Source organism: Moschus berezovskii, chromosome 10 (genome assembly GCF_049115385.1).
Source record: "Moschus berezovskii isolate FMDL1 chromosome 10, NW_MosBer_1.0, whole genome shotgun sequence".
Lineage (NCBI taxonomy): Eukaryota > Metazoa > Chordata > Mammalia > Artiodactyla > Moschidae > Moschus > Moschus berezovskii.
In genome coordinates this window covers 83,042,612-83,060,466 of record NC_142469.1, presented here as the reverse complement: position 1 = coordinate 83,060,466, position 17,855 = coordinate 83,042,612, and positions in this window count along the sequence as shown.

Below are 17,855 nucleotides of genomic sequence, written 5' to 3'. Positions count from 1 at the left end.
AAGCTGGCTGTCAGGGAAGTAGCAGCTGTGCTGCTTATAAGTGCCAAAGAAGTGCCAAGCTTGGTGTTGGCAAGGAAAAGTAGGACCAGGAGAGGAGGAGGGTGTAAATCAGGGGGATTAGTTAGAAGTCAGCCCCATGAGGAATTTGCCAGTTGGCTTGCCCCCTCTTCCGCCCACCAGCCAGCCACCTGAAACTTACAGAGTGGAAGAACCCGAGGATATGGTTACACTTCCTAACTAGTATCCTCTAAATGCTTCCCATGTACTAACCCATGTAAACATGGCCTAGACCCTCTGATATGAACTTAATGATCTTAATTGTTCAGAGAAGAAAAGGAAGTACAGGAATGTGAAATAATGTTTGCAAGTTCAGACACCTAGTAAATAACAACAGCAATAATAGATGCAAAACACACCATGTTGTGGTATTGTTTGGTGCATCAGAACACAGTACAGTGGATATTTGGGCTTCTCGTGGCTTAGCTGGTAAAGAATCTGCCTGCAATGCGGGAGACCTGGGTTTGATCCCTGGGTTGGGAAGATCCCCTGGAGAAGGGAAAGGCTACCCACTCCAGTATTCTGGCCTGGAGAATGCCATGGACTGTAAAGTCCATGGGGTCACAAAGAGTCAGACATGACTGAGTGACTCACTTTTCCAGTAGGTATTGATACTATTATGAGGATTTCAGGCTTCCCCTTCCTCCCACTGTGCTGGTCTGGGGCTCTCAGCCCCTTTCATTCTCCATACTCCAGGAGGGTTCTGCTTTTCTATGTGTTTCAGGGGACATTTTATAATGGAGAGTGTAAAGGACTAGGTCCCAGTGAGGGCCGGTTCTTCATAGAGAACTGGGGATGAGCAAAGCAGATGAGGGAAATACATGGCGAAGAGAAGAAAGGAATTAAAAACATCTCCGTGGGTCTGTGTATCTCATGGTACCGTGTTTGAGAAGCGGAGTTCAAACTGTGTTGTTTTCATGGTTGGATTGCACTTCTCTGTGCTTGGACCCTTACTTCATAAGTCATGACTTCATGAACATCACAGGTATGAGCCATTTTCCAAATCATTCCAGGGGTGTGGCTGACATTAGAGGGTCCAGTCTTGATGGAGAGGGCATCGTAAAGAAAAACCCTTTTAATCTTCTTTCTGAAGCACTAGTTTTTAGACTTTCTAAAAGTACTGCTTTTGAGATTACAGATTACTGCTACTGAGGTACAATTTTTAAAAAGACAATAGAATCATCCTTACACTGCATAGAATGTTGTGCATCTTCACTGTGTACAGGATACTTTGAAATATGTATTACAGAACAAATGATATTCACATAGAACAGAGTACATCAATAGTTTTTGTTATACTGTGGAATATTCATCAGAAAAATAATTTTGACATCTAAATTGGCTTGAAAGGGGAAGACTTTGAGTAAGAATATTCCTACGATTATGCAGTAGGATATAATTGAAATTGCAGCAATGGCTCTGCCAGGGGCAGGAGAAGGCTGCTAAGGAAGCTGGGATAAAGAGATTCAGTGCCAGCTCTTGCTTTTGAAATCCCTCCTCTTTTCCTTGCTCTTTCTGTAACAATTATTTTTGCAGCAGTTTTAAAACCACTCTCTCGGTAGAGTGGTTTCAGGTTTTAAAATTCCTGAAGACAGACCAAGCTTGGGACTCACTGGTGGATGATCAGAGAGCCCTTTGCTTTTGGAGACCATTCTTCAGTGAGCTTGACTTGTCTGGTCACCCTTTCAGTGCATTGTTCTTGGATTTCTCAAGTATCTGGGTGTGTCTTCGGGGTGTGGCAGAAATAACACATCTCAAGTGTGGGAAGAGAAAAAGCCAAAAAGGGAGATTAAAAGAGGTTTAGATTCTGTGCCATTAACGATGTTCCACTTGCACTATTCTGTGTTTCATTGTTAATTTTACAAGCTGCTCTCTCCAACTGCAGAAATAAAGGAGAACTCAGAAGTGTGTGTGTGTGTGTTTAAAGATAGTTCTCTGGTGAAGAAATGGAATCCTGTTGATTTAAATGGCTTAAGATTGTTTTAGTGATAATGAGTCATCAGATAATCATAAGAGATGGTTGCATAATGGTTTGCTCAGCCAGTTTTTCCAGCACAAAGATTCAAGGGAACTAACCTGCTAGTATCAACTGTTTATGAATAAGTTAAGAGGGGACTCACATGGAAACTCTGAATGTAATCATTAAAAGTAAATTGCCAAGTGAGGCTTTGAAAACAAATTTCATATGCAAATCCTGTTTCCCTGTTCTATGCTTTCTGTTCAGTGGATATTTTTAACTTGAAATGCTTCCGTGAAAATTCACATTTTCAAATTACACCTCACTCAATTCCTGGTCCGGCAGCACCTTAATGTGTGTGTGTTAGTCACTCAGTCATGTCCGACTCTGCGACCGCATGGACTGTAGCCCATCAGCCTCCTCTGTCCTTGGAATTCTCCAGGTAAGAATACTGGAGTGGGTTGCCATGCCCCTTTCCAGGGGATCTTCCTGACTGAGGGATTGAACCCAGGTATCCCACATTGCAGGCAGATTATTTACTGTCTGAGCCACTAGGGAAACCCAGCACCTCAATGCCTCATCCTTTTTCAACAGCTAAAACTTTGTTTCAGTGCAGATGTAGAAGGTTGGGTAAACTGAAGAATGTATAAGAAGCTGGCATTTGCCATGATTAATTTCATGTTGACAAAATTACTATTGGAATAATCTCCTCTTCTGAAGATATCTAGGGGGTCAGAAATTAGATCTCAAGACTAGAGACATCAACGTGATACAAATGAATTCCTGGCTGACCCCAAACAAACACAAACCACTTTTGTAAATTGGCCTCCTGGTCCTCTTTCTGGAGGGATCTTGCCAGTAGGGCTCTTAGTGCTCAGGGAAAGAATAGATGCAGCCTTCCACCAGAAGCACCCTGAGCCAGGGGCCCCTGTGCAGGACGCAGCTGCACAGCACCACCAGGCCTTGGCTATGCAATCAGACATCCCAACACCACAGTAGAACAGTCCTTACTCCAAAGATGAGCCCTGGTATACATTACTATCAGAATTGAGAAGTCAGCCAAGCCTTCCCCATCCCCTTTGCACACATCCCTCTCCAGATGTTCTTCTATAAGACATCACGGATTGCAGTCAGTTCAATTCAGTTGCTCAGTCGTGTCTGACTCTGCGACCCTATGGACTGCAGCACACCAGGTCTCCCTGTCCATCACCAACTCCCAGAGTTTACTCAAACTCAAGTCCATTGAGTCAGTGCCATCCAACCATCTCATCCTCTGTTGTCCCCTTCTCCTCCCACCTTCAACTTTTCCCAGCATCAGGGTCTTTTCAGATGAGTCAGTTCTTATCAGGTGGCCAACATATTGGAGTTTCAGCTTCAACATCAATCCTTCCAAAGGATACTCAGGACTGATTTCCTTTAGGATGGACTGGTTGGATCTCCTTGCAGTCCAAGGGACTCTCAAGAGTCTTCTTCAACACCACAGGGATTTAGGGCCAGTGAAAGTTAAAGTTACTCAGTCGTGTCTGACTCTTTGTGACCCCATGGACTGTACAGTCCTAGAATTCTCTAGGCCAGAATACTGGAGTGGGTAGCCTTTCCCTTCTCCAAGGGATCTTCCCAGCCTAGGGATTGAACCTTGGTCTGCATTGCAGGCAGATTCTTTACCAGCTGAGCCACAAGGGAAGCCAGAGGTAAACACAATAGGGGCTTCCCTGGAGGCTCAGACAGAAAAGAATCTGCCTGCAATGCAGGAGACCTGGGTTTGATTCCTAGGTTGGGAAGCTCCCATGGAGAAGAGAATGGCAACTCACTCCAGTATTCTTGCCTGGAATACACTAAATAGTAAATTCAACATTCAGAAACATCGCCAGTTAAGTTGACACTGACTTAAGTGATGTTTGTCTTTTTCTGTTCACATGTGCTTCAGATACACGGATCTCAAAGGAAACTCTGTCATATTAAAAAAAAAAAAAAAGAAAGGGTTCGTTGAAGTTACTCAGCTCAGAATGCTTTCTCCACCTCCTGACTGAGCCGATTACCAATAAGCTCCCAGATCTAACTGGCTAATTCTTAGCCTAATTGCCCTGGTGGGGCTCTCTGAGCATCCCTGGAGGAGCCGTCGATGGGCGCTGTCCTCGGCCCATGGCAAAGCTGTGTCATTACAGGAAAGCCATCAGGAGGCAGATAGCCTGCCCCCAGCCCTTCACCAGAGTTTTCTCAATTCAGCTAGTTTAATATTTAGGGATTTATGTATAAAACATGCCTGATTGTTCATTTTTTTTACATCACAGTTTTTTGTTCTAAGAGTTCTAGAAAAGTTTTCAGAATTTATAGCTGTGTAATCTCATGGCACAAGCTGGAATCAAGATTGCTAGGAGAAATATCAATAATCTCAGATACGCTGATGACACCACCCTTATGGCAGAAAGTGAAGAGGAACTCAAAAGCCTCTTGATGAAAGTGAAAGAGGAGAGTGAAAAGGTTGGCTTGAAGCTCAACATTCAGAAAACTAAGATCATGGCATCTGGTCCCATCACTTCTTGGGAAATAGATGGGAAAACAGTGGAAACCGTGTCACACTTTATTTTTTTGGGCTCCAAAATCACTGCAGATGCTGATTGCAGCCATGAAATTAAAAGACGCTTACTCCTTGGAAGGAAAGTTATGACCAACCTTGATAATATATTAAAAAGCAGAGACATTACTTTGCCAACAAAGGTCTGTCTAGTCAAGGCTATGGTTTTTCCCGTGGTCATGTATGGATATGAGAGCTGGACTGTGAAGAAAGCTGATCGCCGAAGAATTGATGCTTTTGAACTGTGGTGTTGGAGAAGACTCTTGAGAGTCCCTTGTACCGCAAGGAGATCCAACCAGTCCATTCTAAGGGAGATCGATCCTGGGTGTTCATTGGAAGGACTGATGCTAAAGCTGAAACTGCAATACTTTGGCCACCTCATGCGACGAGTTGACTCACTGGAAAAGACTCTGATGCTGGGAAAGGTTGGGGGCGGGAGGAGAAGGGGATGACTGAGAATGAGATGGCTGGATGGCATCGCCAACTCTGTGGACATGAGTTTGAGTGAACTCCGGGAGTTGGTGATGGACAGGGAGGCCTGGCGTGCTGTGATTCATGGGGTCGCGGAGAGTCGGACACGACTGAGCGACTGAACTGAACTGAACTGTGCATATTTATTAATAAAAATTGGATCATTAAGTACGTACTATTTTATAACCTGTTATATACCATACATTGGAAGGACTGATGCTAAAGCTGAAACTGCAATACTTTGGCCACCTCATGCGACGAGTTGACTCACTGGAAAAGACTCTGATGCTGGGAAAGGTTGGGGGCGGGAGGAGAAGGGGACGACAGAGAATGAGATGGCTGGATGGCATCACCGACTCTGTGGACATGAGTTTGAGTGAACTCCAGGAGTTGGTGATGGACAGGGAGGCCTGGCATGCTGTGATTCATGGGGTCGTGGAGAGTCGGACAAGACTGAGCCACTGAACTGAACTGAACTGAACTGAATCTCATGGCTGCTTTGGGAAGTGAATGGAAAATGGAAGGATGTTATGCACAGGCAGCCTGTTTTGTGTAGTTTTTCTTTTTGCAGGTCGTCTGTGGGGAAAGTGCTCTTTGGGGCCCTATGGTTTGGTTACAGAGCAGCCCAATCTTTTCCTCAATCAGAGGGTAGGTGAGTAATCACAGCATGTATTAGGACTGGCAGGCAAAGTGTAGAAATTTCCACACGTTACAACACAGAACTTTCCAATTAGGAGTTCGGGATTAACATACACACACTACTATATATAAAATAGTCAACTACATATAACACAGGGAACTCTACTTCAGTTCAGTTCAGTTCAGTTCAGTCGCTCAGTCGTGTCCGACTCTCCGCGACCCCATGAATCACAGCACGCCAGGCCTCCCTGTCCATCACCAACTCCCGGAGTACACTCAAACTCATGTCCACAGAGTCGGTGATGCCATCCAGCCATCTCATTCTCCGTCGTCCCCTTCTCCTCCTGCCCCCAACCTTTCCCAGCATCAGAGTCTTTTCCAGTGAGTCAACTCGTCTCATGAGGTGGCCAAAGTATTGGAGTTTCAGCTTTAGCATCAGTCCCTCCAATGAACTCTGTAATAACCTACATGGAAAAAGAATCTGAGAAAGTATGTATATATATGTATAACTGAACCACTGTGCTGTACACCTAAAACTAATGCAACATTGTAAATCTACTACACTCCAATACAAAATAAAAATTAAACGACAGATCTTTCTGCTGTGACATCATTTTCACTGAACAAAAGTTTGGTAACATGGACCCAAAGCGAATCGTTAGAGAAGCTTTTCACATTGTCGACAAAGCTGACGTGTTAAACATAGGCTTCTCCTTTGTAGGAATTCATTGATAGGAATGCTTTTTTTGTGTTCTACAAATTCCTTTAAAACTTTTATAGAAGAAATGTCATCATTTAGAATTATGATTTAGTATTTTCAGCACAAGAGGAGAGGTCAGATATTCACTAGAGAAATGCATACAGAAAGTTCTAAAAAGACAGTCATGTTCCAGATGCTAATAAATCTTACTGAAAAAGATTTCCCGTCAGGTAATTATAATAATATCTATGTTTTATCACTTTCTTACCATGAGCCTGGCTTTTATTCAACCTTAACAACAATCCCTTTAGGTAGATATACTGTTACCACAATAGAGTTTGAGATCCTAAGGCTTACCAGAGGTGACGGACTCCAAAGTAAATAATGGAACCATCATTCAAACCAGGTCAGTTTGATTCCAAAGTCCATTCTTTCAGCTTCACATAGATACACTGAGGAAATACAACGGTAAATAAAGTATAACGAATCTTTTTTTATTATTATATGGTTTTCATTTTTCTTAATTACAATAGAAGTTTCAGAACTACTAAGATGCCAAAGTGAACTATAAGTCATCAGGAGTCTTGACACCAGAAAACCTTTCTTTTGTTCATGGTACACTGCCTTAGTTTGGATTCCTGAGACAAGAACTTGGGGGTAGGTAGTTTATTTGGGAAGTGATCCCAGAAAGCACAAATGAAGGAATAAGTAGAGTAGAAGAGCTTAGGATAAACGACAGTCAAGCGTATGTTTATAATCAGAGCATTGACTTGGGGCTCAAGACTACTGAGGAGCTGTGAGGAATGTGCCTCGGAACAGCTCTACAGCAGGACTGGGAGGCTGGGCTCTTTATGCAATGGCTGCTGTCCTTCACTGTTGATCTTTGCTCTGGGGTTTAAATCCTAGCATGTCTAAGCTGCCCTGTGTGCAGGCTGAGCAGATTCTCACGGCACCAGGCAAAGCTCTCAGGCCAAGGGTTAGAGAGACAGACACTTGGGCTGGGAAGCCGTCAGAGGGCGAGGCAGCTGTCCTGTAGCTGCAGGGCCAGATGTGTGCCAAGGAGACATGGGGGAACATCGCCTGCTACAGCCCCCAGGGCACTCCTGCCCCACGCTGAGCAGGTTCTGCTATTGATGCCTCAAGATAGCTGAAGGCCATAGTCTCTAAGCTAACTCATAAATGGGAAGACAAGTGAAATGAATTATAGTCCCCATAGTGGCAGCCTGAAGCTTTAATTGGTATTTTGTAATAGCCACTATTAGCCTTTGTGATGATCAAGGTCAGTTAACACTAATATAATAACTGATTATTGGCTTGTTGGTCCATCTGCATGAGGAACCTAAAAGCTTCAGTGGAACCCTTATTATGTTCCGTGGTCGAAGTGTACCCCTCAAAGACCTAGACCTTGAATTCTCCAGAGCCTAAAATTTCTGTTACAGGGGGCATGCTGCTGCTGCTGCTGCTGCTAAGTCACCTCAGTTGTGTCCGACTCTGTGTGACTCCATAAACGGCAGCCCACCAGGCTCCCCCGTCCCTGGGATTCTCCAAGCAAGAACACTGGAGTGGGTTGCCATTTCCTTCTCCAATGTGTGAAAGTGAAAAGTGAAAGTGAAGTCGCTCAGTCGGAAGACACTGGGAGTACAGCCACAAGGGCATGAGCCCAGCTCTGAAAGGTCTGCAAGCTGGTACCTTAGCTGAGACTATAAAGTGAAAAGTGAAAGTGTTAGTCGCTCAGTCAGGTCCAATTCTTTGTGATCCCATGGACTGTAGCCTGCCAGGCTCTTCTGTCCATGGAATTCTCCAGGCAAGAATACTGGAATAGGTAGCCATTTCCTTCTCCAAGGCATCTTGGAGGGGGACCAAACCAGGGTCTCCTGCATTATAGGTAGATTCTTTACCCACTGAGCCACCAGGGAAGCCAAAAGACTTCTTGTAAAGAGACTATAAAAGGCTGTTTTAATATCTCATTAGTCTGGCAGCTTCTGGGAGATTCAGTAAACAGAAAGACCAGTGGATCTTATGGTCATCTGGCCACTGTCACACCTCGGCTCCCTTAGTTTAAGGAAACATTATACAGGATTTCACCTCTTCAGTTCAGTTCAGTTCAGTTCAGTCACTCAGTCATGTCCGACTCTTTGCGACCCCATGAACCACAGCACGCCAGGCCTCCCTGTCCATCACCAACTCCCAGAGTTCACTCAAATTCATGTCCATCGAGTCAGTGATACCATCCAGCCATCTCATTCTCTGTCGTCCCCGTCTCCTCCCACCCCCAATCCCTCCTAGCATCAGACTCTCTTAAAACTCCATAAATCCCTGGATACTGAGCTTGTAGGTTCTGAGAAAGGTGGTTCATCCCACCACCCATCTCTCAATCCTACATCCCTGAAGTCCATTTTCGTGTGTGACCTCTCAGTGCTAACTGGACATATCAGTCAGGTCCTGCAGCGCTTTTGGTGACAGCCATTTCTTCCTGTAGTTTTACTTTCCTTTTCAGGATAGTCTAAGAACTCAACCTAGTCACAGGTGTAGAAGCAACGAGGGAAGGAACAAGGAGGAGGACTCTAACATCTTGTGAGGCACCTGCCTCAGGTGAGGTCTTTGGTTCCAGGCAGTGGGAGGTGACTTGCCTCCACCACAGGAGAAGGCACCATTCGGTGAGTCTGGAGTTTTCTACCCAAAGTCTGAATCCCAGGTCTTGGAGTCCAGCTCTTTTCCTATCAGAGCCTGATTTTTAACATGGGAGACTTTCTTGGACTGTGCATGCAGTCACCACTGTAGGTCTGTCATGCTTGTATCAAACCCTGATTTTCAACAGTTTGACATAAAGATGCAGGAGATAAAGATCTCCTTAGATGTTTCCATGGAGGACCTCTGACTTTCACAATGTGCCATCATGTTGATGGTCGGTTGACATAAGCCTTTTGTTCACTTTCTTCAGTTAACAATTCCATGCTCCTTATCATTACCATTGCCCCCACAGATTATCTTTCAAGTGCTACAGAGATCTTATAAGCCAGTGTTTCCTCTTCCATTGCAGCCCCTCACAGGTAAGCATTTCAGTAATTGTGATGCTCAGGCTGACAGGAGTCTTCACGGCTGCATGTACCACCAACAATGCCATTGTTGTTGCCTTCTGATTGCTGCTGCTGCTAAGTCACTTCAGTCGTATCCGTCTCTGTGTGACCCCATAGATGGAAGCCCACCAGGCTCCCCGGTCCCTGGGATTCTCCAGGCAAGAACACCGGAGTGGGTTGCCATTTCCTTCTCCAATGTGTGAAAGTGAAAAGTGAAAGTGAAGTCGCTCAGTCGTGTCCGACCCTTAGTGACCCCACGGACTGCAGCCTACCAGGCTCCTCCATCCACGGGATTTTCCAGGCAAGAGTACTGGAGTGGCTTGCCATTGCCTTCTCTGGCCTTCTGACTGGAGGGAGCCAATTGTAGGCTCCATTCTGAGACCACTTCCCCAACCACTTATCTAAGTTTGGTTTTCCCTTGAAGGTGAACCATATGTTGGATCTCTTAGTTATGTCTTCTGATTTTCTGTTCTTTTCTCTCAATGTTTGAATCTCTTTTCTTTCTGTCCTTTTCTATTTTCCATCTCTTTGTCTTTTTATGCTTCCTTTGCAGTGATTTCCCCAATATTCATCTTTCAGTTTTTTTGTTGAATCTAAAAACTTTTCTTCTATATTTAATTTTCAAGAGCTTTTTCTTATCCCCCGATCATTCCTCTTTTTTTTTTTAAGAGTATCATCCTGTCTTATTCTGTGGAAGCAAAATCTCCTCTCATTTTTCCATAAGATATTAATAATAACTTTTTGAAGTTTACTTTTGGTCCTATTCATATCTCTTTCTTCCTTGAAATCCATTTTTTGGTAGCATATGTGTATGTTTTGGTTCCTATTTTTTGATTCTGAGGCTTTTCTTGGATGTTTGATGATACTTGGTTAATCATTTATATTTTCAGTTCATTTCAGTTCAGTTCAGTCGCTCAGTCGTGTCCAACTCTTTGCAACCCCATGAATCACAGCACGCCAGGCCTCCCTGTCCATCACCAACTCCCGGAGTTCACTCAAACTCATGTCCATTGAGTCGGTGATGCCATCCAGCCATCTCATTCTCTGTCGTCCCCGTCTCCTCCCACCCCCAATCCCTCCTAGCATCAGACTCTTTTCCAGTGAGGTTTTTAGAGACACAAAAATTCTAGTTTTCAAGCTCCACATATGTTGATTGGGTTCAACTAGTGGTCCTCACCATAGGTTAAGAAGGTGAATCTGATTGTTGCCTTGGGGGGCTTCAAGTTACTGATAGACATGAGTCTTTTCTCTTGGGCTGATCAGTTTTCCTGGAGCAGAATTTTCCTATCTCTTGCCTAAAAAGCATAACCTGGTTCCTATTATTCTAGAGTCACTGGGGGACTGGACTGGGACTTTCACCACTGAATATACTGCCTTTAACATAATCTACATGTTTTCAACATGTGCCTTACTTTGCCTTAGCCATGATTTGTCCTCAATAATCTGGGCACATTTCTAGTTTTCTGCCAAAGTTGAGGAAAGTCACTTAATTCTAGTAGAGAAGCAAAACTGGGCTTCTATATGCTTCTTGTAAAGACTTTGAAGCTATCCTCCTGTATTCAACTTCACCTTGAGTCTTGCCTTCAGAGATTGTTTGTTTTTAAATCCTGAATCTTGGTGAAGCAGGAGTCAGCTTGCTTTTTGTTGGCTTACTTCTCCCCCTACCCTGCAGGCATCTTAAGATTTAAAAGCCCTTCCAATTTTCCACATGTTCTGACATGGGAAGATATCAATATATTCTGAAATTTAAAAAACAAGTTTAAATTTCTGTGACCTTATTTCCCTATATTTATGCATATATACATGTATAGTAACACAGACATATATACATACATGTGTTGTATAACCTCACGTGTGTGTGTGTGTGTATTTATATAGACAAAAGAAGAACCATGGAATAATACATACCAATCTTAACAGTAGTTACTTCTGGGAATGGGACTGAGTGGGGTATGGCTTTTATTCTTTACTTTTTACTCTTCTATTTTTTTAAACAGGCATATTTATACTTTATAATGATTACTATTGATAGAGGTGCATGTTCAGTAATTATTGCCAGGAGTTTCATCTTCCTTGTTAGCCCAAGTGGTAAAGAATCTGCCTGCAATGCAGGAGGCACAAGAGACTTAAATTTGATCCCCAGGTTGGGAAGATCCACTGGAGGAGGGCAACCCACTCCAGTATTCTTGCCAGTAAAATCCCGTGGACAGAGGAGCTGGTGGGCTACAGTCCATGAAGTCGCAGAGTCAGACACAACTAAAGTGACTGAGCACACAAACACACAATAGCAGGCTATAAAACAGAGTGTACGTTAAATATATTTTATTATACACACACACACAAGTAAAGAGAGAGAGAGACAGAGGAAACAGAGAGAGAGGAAGAAGAAGTTTAAAGAGCAAATCTGAAAATGTATAAAGAACGGATACCTATGGATGACAAGGTTACACATGATTTTTAATGACCTTCCATGATTGACAAATTTTCTGCATTTGCTCATTTTGCCATTCATTCTCTCAGCACAGATTTATTGCACACTTCCTTTGCAACAGTCACTGGAGATACAAAGGTGAACAAGAAAGACAATGTTCTTACTTTCATGAAACTGACATTCTGATGGGTGGAGACAGTAAAACGATTTTAGACGACATGCTTCCTAGTCATTCATGAATCAAGTGGTAGTCATTGTTTGAGCCTATTTATCTACTTGGCTGTAAAATGGTAATGCCTTAGAGGTGTCTAAGATGTGAAGTAGGAAGACCTTGAACTCACCTCTTCCCATGGATACACCAAAATTATAAGTTCTTATAGATCAAGTAAGTATCTCTCTATCTATGAGAATGACCTGAAGACCAGCAGAAAAGATTTTTCATAACTAAAGACATAAAGAAGAAACCACAATGAGATGGATAGGAGGGGCAGAGATGTGGTTTAGTCAGAATCCACCCCACTGGCTCAGTTCAGTCGCTCAGTCGTGTCCGACACTCCGCGACCCCATGAATCACAGCACGCCAGGCCTCCCTGTCCATCACCAACTCCCGGAGTTCACTCAAACTCATGTCCACAGAGTCGGTAATGCCATCCAGCCATCTCATTCTCTGTTGTCCTCTTCTCTTCCCGCCCCCAACCTTTTCCAGCATCAGAATCTTTTCCAGTGAGTCAACTCGTTGCATGAGGTGGCCAAAGTATTGCAGTTTCAGCTTTAGCATCGGTCCTTCCAATGAACACCCAGGATTGATCTCCTTTAGAATGGACTGGTTGGATCTCCTTGCAGTCCAAGGGACTCTCAAGAGTCTTCTCCAACACCACAGTTCAAAAGCATCAATTCTTCGGTGATCAGCTTTCTTCACAGTGCAATCCACAAATGGGAACAATGTCACAATTGACCTATTTCTTTTTTGTGTAATACCATACTGTTTTAGTTACTGTTGCTTTGTAGTGTAGTTTAAAATCAGGGAATGTGAAATATCTAGGTTTGATCTTCTTTCTCAAGATTGCTTTAGCTATTTGAGGTCTTTTGTGCCTCCATAAGAGGTAGGAATACCAGACCTCCTGATCTGCCTCTTGAGAAATCTGTATGCAGGTCAGGAAGCAGCAGTTAGAACTGGACATGGAACAACAGAAATAGGAAAGGGAGTACGTCAAGGCTGTATATTGTCACCCTTGTGGCTCAGCTGGTTAAAAAGCTGCCTGCAATACAGGAGACCTGGGTTCGATTCCTGGGTTAGGAAGATCCCCTGGAGAAGGGAAAGGCTACCTACTCCACTTCACTTCACTATTTTTAGAATTACCTGTCTTAGTTCTGTGAAAAACTTTTACCTTTTTGGTTAGATTTATTCCTAGTTATTTTATTCTTTTTGTCACCTTTATAAATGGAATTATTAATTTCTCTTTCTGATAGTTTTTATTAGTGTATAGAAGTGCAAGATTTCTGTATACTAATTTTGTATCCTGTGACTTTACTAAATTCATTTGATAATTCTAATAGTTCTTTTTGATGGCATTTGTAGATTTTCTATATATAGTATTATGCTGTCTGCAAACAGTGACAATTTGGGTTCCTTTAATTTTTTTCACTTGTCTGATTTCTATGGCTAGTATTTTTAATACTATATTGAATAAAAGTGGGAGGAATGGACATCCTCGTCTTGTTTGTGATCTTAGAAGAAATGATTTCAGCTTTTTACCATTGAATATGATGGTGGATATGGGCTTGTCAAACATGGACTTTATTATACATATTTTGGTAGTGTCTGTAGGATTTTCTACGTGTCACCTGATAATAAAACCAGACACAGACACTACAAAAAAGGGAAATTACAGACCAATATCTCTGATTAATATAGGTGTAAAAATTCTCAATAAAATATTAGCAAGCCAAATTCAACAATACATTAAAAAGATCATACATCATGATCAAATGGGATTTATTCTAGGGATGGAAGGATGTTTCACTATCTGCAAATCAATCAGGATGTACATCACATTAACAAATTGGAGAATAAAAATCATATGATCATTTCAACATATGTAAAAATGCTTTTAGCAAGGTTTAACATTCATTTATGGTAAAACTCTCAACAAAGTTGGCATAGAGGGAACAAACAACACAAAGATTAATGAAACAGACTACAGAGTCCAGAAATGAACCCAAGCTCATAAGGCAATTAATCTATGACAAAGGAGAAAAAATATATAATGAGGAAAAGACAGCCTCTTCAATAAGTGGTGCTGGGAAAGATGGAAAGCTACATGCAAAGGGATCAGACTGGACTAATATCTCACAGTGCATACCAAAATAAACCCAAAATGGGCTAAATACTTGAACATAAAACCTGAAACCATAAAACGCCTAGAAGAAAACACTGACAGCACACTCTTTGACACTGGTCCTCAGGCAAGGGAAACAAAAGCAAAAATAGGCAAAAGGGACTATATCAAACTAAAATTCTTTTGCATAGTGAAAAAACTATCAACCAAAGGAAGAGGTGGCCTACTGAATGGGAGAAAGTATTTGAAAATGATATGTTTAATTAGAGATTAATATCCAAAATATATAAACAGCTCATACAACTCAATATTAAAAAAAAAAAATGAAACAAGCCAGTGAGTAAAAGTCCTGAACAGAAATATTTCCAAAGACAATAGATGGCCAAGAGGTACATGAAAAACTGTTCAACATAACTAATCATCAAGGCAAAGCAAATCAAAACCACAATGAGATACCACCTCACATCTACCAGAATGGTCCTCATTGAAAGGATAACAAACAAGTGTTAATGAGGCTTTGGGGAAAAGGGAACTCTAATGCACTGTTGGTGGGATTGTAAATTGGTAGAGCCACTATGGAAAACTGTAAGGAGGTTCCACAAAAAATTAAAAATAGAACTATCATATGATCCAGCAATTTTAGTTCTGTGTATTTACCTGAAAGAAACAAAACTCTAATTCAAAGACAAATGCATACCAGTGTTCACTACGGCATTATTTACAATAGTTATGATATGGAAGCAATGTAAGTGTCCATCAACAGACAAATGGATAAAGAAGGTGTGGTATATATACACAGTGGAATACTATTCAACCATAAAAAGACATCTTACCTATTGTAACAACATGGATGGATCTAGAGAGTATAATGCTAAGTGAAATAAGTCAGATAGAGAAAGATAAACAATGTATGTTCTCACTATATATGGAATCTAAAAAATAAAACAAAATAAATAAACAAAATAAAACCAGACTCATAGGTACAGCACATGACCAGGTGGTTGTAGGGAGGGGAAGGGTTGAAATAGGTGAAGGGGATTAATGTTTACAAACTTCCATTTGCAAAATAAATAAACCACAGGCATGTAACACACATATAGCACAGGGAATATGGTCACTAATACAGTAATAACTTTGAATGCAGACAGATGATTACAAGATATCATGGTGGTCATTTCAAAATGAAAGCAAATGTCAAATCACTATCTAGTACACGTGAAACTAACCTAATATTTTATGTCAACTGTAATTTTAAAAAGACATAAATAATATGTTTGTGCTTTGCACAGTAGTCAGGAAATTTAATCTGATTAAATTCATGTAATTATTCATCCTTAGTAAGGATGGAGAAAATATGCCTAGGATTCCAAGAAATACCTTGTCTGAGAGACTACACTCTAGCATTGTGGGGCCCAACTGGCATGCTGAGACACACTGATATACCACAATTCTGTCACTGCATCAATTTGTAAGTTGTTATTTCTTACTATAATTAATGACATTGGACATACTGAAGAGGTAAAGGATTGACAACAAACTTTACATCAGAGAAAGATCTTCTTTCCTAAAACATGCATGTGCTTTAAAACAATATTTATTTGTCTGAGCTGGGTCTTAGTTGCAGCACATGGGACTTTTTTTTTTTTTAGTTACAGCATGCAGGATCTTTTAGCTGTGGCATGTGAACTTTTAGTTGTGGCATGTGGTATCTAGTTCCCCAACCAGGGATCTAGCAAAGGGCCCCTGCATTGGGAGTGTGGAGTCTTAGCCACTGGACCATCAGGGAAATCCTTATGCTTTAATCATTTTTAAGGGAACCTAGCTGGAGAAGGCAATGGGAAGCCACTCCAATACTCTTGCCTAGAAAATCCCATGGATGGAGGAGCCTGGTAGGCTGCAGTCCGTGGGGTCGCTAAGGGTCGGACACGACTGAGCGACTTCACTTTCACTTTTCACTTTCACACATTGGAGAAGGAAATGGCAACCCACTCCAGTGTTCTTGCCTGGAGAATCCCAGGGACCAGGGAGCCTGGTGGGCTTCCATCTATGGGGTCACACAGAGTTGGACATGACTGAAGCGACTTAGCAGCAGCAGCAGCAGCTGGGGTACTTTCAGCAAGGGTGCAAAGACTACTCAATGAGGGAGGGAAAGTCTCTTCAACAAATGGCATTGAGAAAATACATAAATGAAAGACCTGAAACTATATAACTCCTAGAAGAAAACAAAGGGGCAAAAATCTTCAATGATGTTGGATTTGGCAATGATTTCAGGATATGACACCAAAGCAAAGGCAACAAAAGCAAATATAGATAAATGGGATTTCATCAAACTTCAGAACTTTTGTGCATCAAAAGTCACGAACAAAAGAGAGAAAAGGCAACCCACAGAATGGTAGAAAATATTTGCAAATCATATATTTGATAAGCAATTAATATTCAGAATAAAGAACTACAAATCAATAAAACCCAAATATATCAATTACAAAAATGACAAAGGACTTGATAGACATTTCTCTTAGATGATATATAAATGACCAACAAGCTTATTAAAAGATGCTCAGGATCACTTATGATTAGGGAAATGCTAATCAAACCACAATGAAATGTCACCTCACTCACTCTCATTAGGATGGCAACTATCAAAAAAAAAAAAAAAAGGAAAATAACAAATATTGATGGGGATGTGGAGAAACTGAGACTCTTGTGCACTGTTGGTGGGAATTTAAAATAGTGTGGAGAATAGTTCCTCTGAAAATTCAAAATAGAATTATGACATGGTTTAGCAATTCCACTTATGGGTGTACACCCAAGAGAGTTAAAAGCAGGGATTTGGAGAGATATTTGCCATCTCACATTAACTGCAGCATTATTCACAACAGCCAAGAGGTGGAAGCAATTCTAGTATCCATCGACAGATATATATAATATATACATACAGTAGAATATTACTCAGTTTTAAAAAGGAAGGAAACTCTGTCACATGCTACAACATGGAAGAACCTAAAAACATCAGGTGAAACAAGCCATTTAAATAAAGACAAAATATTGTATAATTCCGCTTGCATGAAGTATCTAATGTAGTCAAATTCATAGGAACAAAATAGAATGGGGGTTGCCAGGGGATGGAAGGATGGGAAAATGGGGTAGAAAGTTTTAGTTCTAGATGAAAAATTTCTGGGCATCTGTTGCACAACAATGTGACTCTATGAACACTACTGTACTGTATACTTAAAACTGGGTAAGACACAATCCTGGATGTTCATTGGAGGGACTGATGCTAAAGCTGAAACTGCAATACTTTGGCCACCTCATGCGACGAGTTGACTCACTGGAAAAGACTCTGATGCTGGGAAAGGTTGGGGGCAGGAGAAGAAGGGGACGACGGAGAATGAGATGGCTGGATGGCATCACCGACTCTGTGGATGTGGGTTTGAGTGTACTCCGGGAGTTGGTGATGGACAGGGAGGCCTGGCGTGCTGTGATTCATGGGGTCGCGGAGAGTCGGACACGACTGAGCGACTGAACTGAACTGAACTGAACTGAAGACACAATTTTATGTGATGTATTTTATTTCAATTTAGAAAGATTTTTTAAAGTGTACTATATAAT